This window comes from Octopus bimaculoides, chromosome 13 (genome assembly GCF_001194135.2).
Source record: "Octopus bimaculoides isolate UCB-OBI-ISO-001 chromosome 13, ASM119413v2, whole genome shotgun sequence".
Lineage (NCBI taxonomy): Eukaryota > Metazoa > Mollusca > Cephalopoda > Octopoda > Octopodidae > Octopus > Octopus bimaculoides.
In genome coordinates, this window is record NC_068993.1 from 62,742,491 (window position 1) to 62,746,593 (window position 4,103).

Genomic DNA, 4,103 nt, shown 5'->3' on the forward strand with positions numbered 1-4,103 from the left:
TGTAAGGCGCAACAGTATGCATTTGAATACATATAGGTATACATCCAGTAGTATATTGGATATTTATTATCCCTTAGATGGTTGTCTAAACTCTAACTCATATATACGTAATTATATATACACACCAAACATGCACACAAGTACGTTATTGTCTCATTTCGACAAATGCTAAAATACCTACACACACACACTGCAACACATAAACATACATGCTAACAATGAGATAAACATATATTATACATATGAAATAAATACACATACAACATACACACATACCACACACAGACTTCGGAAAGTTCACGGAAACACATTTATACACCTGACACTTGGCGCATATCCGTCAACAGCCTTCTCGTAAAGGAAAACCACATTTTCGTTTCTCACCTCCACTTGATTTCCAATCGAAGCTATTTCCTCACATGCCTGGATTGAAATTGTCTTTGCGTATTCCCTATCGTACTGTCTTTCTTTCTCCTCCTTTCAGTTTTTCTTTACGATGTCGGGAAATAAGTCCGAACTGTCAAACATTTGTTCCTCCCATTCAGCGTCAAACAAATACAGCTTCTGTATCGAATTATTTGTTTTCTGTATCATTATACACATGAATATATTGGTCTCCACACTGACGTGGACAGATCCGCTTTGGTATTATATGTGCGGAACGATTACCTCCAGGATTATCCTTTCGGATCATATTCGATCAAGGTCATCACACATACTCTCTCCGATACCTAACCATGCACACACGCGCGCGCACACACACACACACATACACACATCCATCCATCCATCCATACATACATACATGCATGCATGTATACATACAAACATACATATATATATATATATATATATATATATACATGCGCATCACATGCGTACGCTTGATAAACATTAAATATCGCTTTAACAAATAGCCTTAACCGCGGCATTTATTGACACAGTGAAGCTGGATGTATGCTTACCAAACATGCATCTGAAATTATTACCAATTTCTTCATAAACATGCTTTTACAACACTTCATTTCTTTTACTACTACTACTACTATTCATATTATATACATGTGTAAAGCGGCAAAATGCTTAGCGGCATTTCGTCCGTCCTTACGTTCTGATTTCAAATTCCGCCCAGGGCGACTTTACTATTCAGCTTATCGGGGTCGATAAAATAAGTACCAGCTGAACACTGGTATATATATATATTGTAATGTTATCAGTTCGAATATGATCGAGGCACGTTCGAACCGGCGAACAAGCTACTCACTACGTTTTTTCAGGGAAAATACCCCACCACCACCATTTGTTGACAAATGATGTGTGTACACCTAGATCAGCTTGCAGCGCCACCTACCCAGACTATGAGATGCTAACATTTCAGAGTAGTTATCTCCTCTTCGGTCACGGACACCAGGCAGACGGCGCTACGAGCTGATTGAAGCGACTGAATCTCTTATGCTTTTCCCGTCACAATACGGTGGATGGTAGAGCGGCACGGCGGCACACCGTAAGTAAAATACAGAGGAGGAGCGCAAAGCAGTGATAACCCCATACATTGTGTGTGTATATACATATATATATATATATATATATATATATATATATATATATATATATCTTCTCGTAGTCGAATCAATTACCTTCTCTTTACTCTCTTTGCTACTTTCTAAACCAAAGAAACGCCACCTCTTTACATCTTTCTCTTGGTCTTTTATATTCCATCGCGCCTCGTACCCTCCCATATAACTTCAGTTTACTTCTATCTCCTTTACATACATACCTTATATATTCGGGCTGGATATGGTTGGTTTAAATGCTAAAGAGTTAAAGAGATGAATGGTTGTAAACCTGTTGGAACTTTTGTAGAAACGAATGAGACGTTGGGAAACTGAATTTAATGAAAATTAAAATTAGAAGACTAAGCGATAACAGAGAAGTTATAGAAGTAGATTAGGAAACTTGAAGGGATAAAGAAGCCTTACGGATAGAGATGATCATTGCTGTAGTGAGTCGAGAAACGCAGAGAGATTAGACGATGATTTCTCGAGAAAGATATGAATTTATAACAACTATAGTAAAATACGGTCTTATATTGTAGCATTACGAATAAAAATATTACGGATATAAATATAAAAGAGAATATTACAGAAAATGAAATAGAAACATTGCGAAAAAAATAGGAGACTTGAATGACAAGCAGAAAAACAGATCAGAATCAGCTTTCCGCGACTTTAAACAGATGAAAATTTTGAAAGTAAGATGAATGAGGCATTACAAAGGAATTGCAGATCGTGACAATAAAGTGTAGAGATTGTGATAGATGAGACGAAATAAATAATCAAAGTAATGGCAGGAAATATTAATAGAAAATATATAACAGAGAAAATTTATAAAATGGAAAATATGTAATGTGGAAATATATATAATACAGAAAATATATAGTATAGAAAATATATGAAATACGAAAAGTAAAAATGTTTAGAGACAAAAATTACTGACAAATGATCAACAACGGAAATATGGAGAAAATAAATGCTGGATGTTGGTGGCTCGAGTCAGTATTAATAAAGTATTCGATACAACAAACCGAAACAAAACAGGGCTCAAATTGTCGATCATCTTTTTCGCCCCTTTGTGTTGATAATTTAACTACAAGAAGGCATCGGTTTAATGTTTTAAGTTATTTTGTTTCATTCCGAAATGTGAATACTTCCATACAGCACAAAACCAGTAAGGTTCCTAACCACATAAACTCAAATCGATCCTTTTGGCCCCTTGACAAAAGGATTTCCACCAAATTTGTAGATACCTATTGTCCTCTACATGTTCCCCATAGTGGGTCTGCATGTGATGCTCACACGAGGGGGAAAAAGCCTCGGTATTTGCTTACCAACTTGAATTCACTTCGAGTCTATTGAAAATATTGTAAATCGTCTCAATATTATTCGTTTCGATTCCGATAGACCTAGCATCACGTATCCATACACACGAAGTGTGAAAGCGCTTCCAGTTGTTTCAGATTAGCAAGGCCCTTCTAATATCCTCCAACAATGCGTCCCAAACCTTACTCCTCTCTCTCTCTCTCTCTCTCTCTCTCTCTCTCTCTCTCTCTCTCTCTCTCTCTCTCTCTCTCTCTCTCTCTCTCTCTCTAGTTTTATATTTGGAAACGCGCTATTTCACAAGAATATTAACCATCTGACACTGCTAACCATCGTCTAATGGTTCTCACTTCCACCATATCGAAGACGATGACGATCCTCATTAACAACCATCGCAGACACTTTGAATCCATCTCCTTAACAAGCACCAGAACCGTTTTCCTGAAGCCAGAGCTACATCAGTCCTGCTCTAATATGCAGTGGACACTCAGTGTCGAGAAACTTTGTGAAAGCAATGCAGTTGCATTTCATATTAGCAAAGTATTCAACCGAGTCTGGCAGGCGAACATTCACACAAAATTGTCTGTTTGTATCCTTCATTTGTCGCTCGTGTCTTTGACAAATGATTTCCTGTAAGATCGCGATCGGTGCTAATGAATATTTCTTTGGATTACATTCTGGCAACTCAGATATTCAACAACTTTAATGTTCTGCAAAGTTTCATTTCGTTCCGTTTCGCTTTCAAAATGCTCCTTCCTTTTACATCTCTAACTTACTTGCCGTCTACTTCAATAACGCTTTCTCTTAAATACAGGATAGAGCCTCACTAAACGTACCACCTCGTGTAGTCATCCCGGATCCAAGCAACGGCATCATGAGACAGATGAACTTCAAAGTTGTTCTGTTCAGTCGTATAATGAGTAGAGTTGAGAGTTGAACAGACCAACACAGGTTACTAACAAGGACAAGATTGCAAAGGTCACTCCCTGGTCACTTGCAAAGGCCACTCCCAAACTCACTGCACAGCCATGAATTGGTTCAACTTCGGAAAGTTTCGCAGTCCCGATATTTGCAAACATCGAAAAATACCTTAGGAATGAGAACCCAGGTTCGAAATTTCCCCAAGACACCTGATGAGAAGGCTGGAGGGTATATCCGAAACGTTATTTTAAAAACAAACAAGATGAGGATAAATATATCCGTCAAATGTAAATAATGTAAATAATA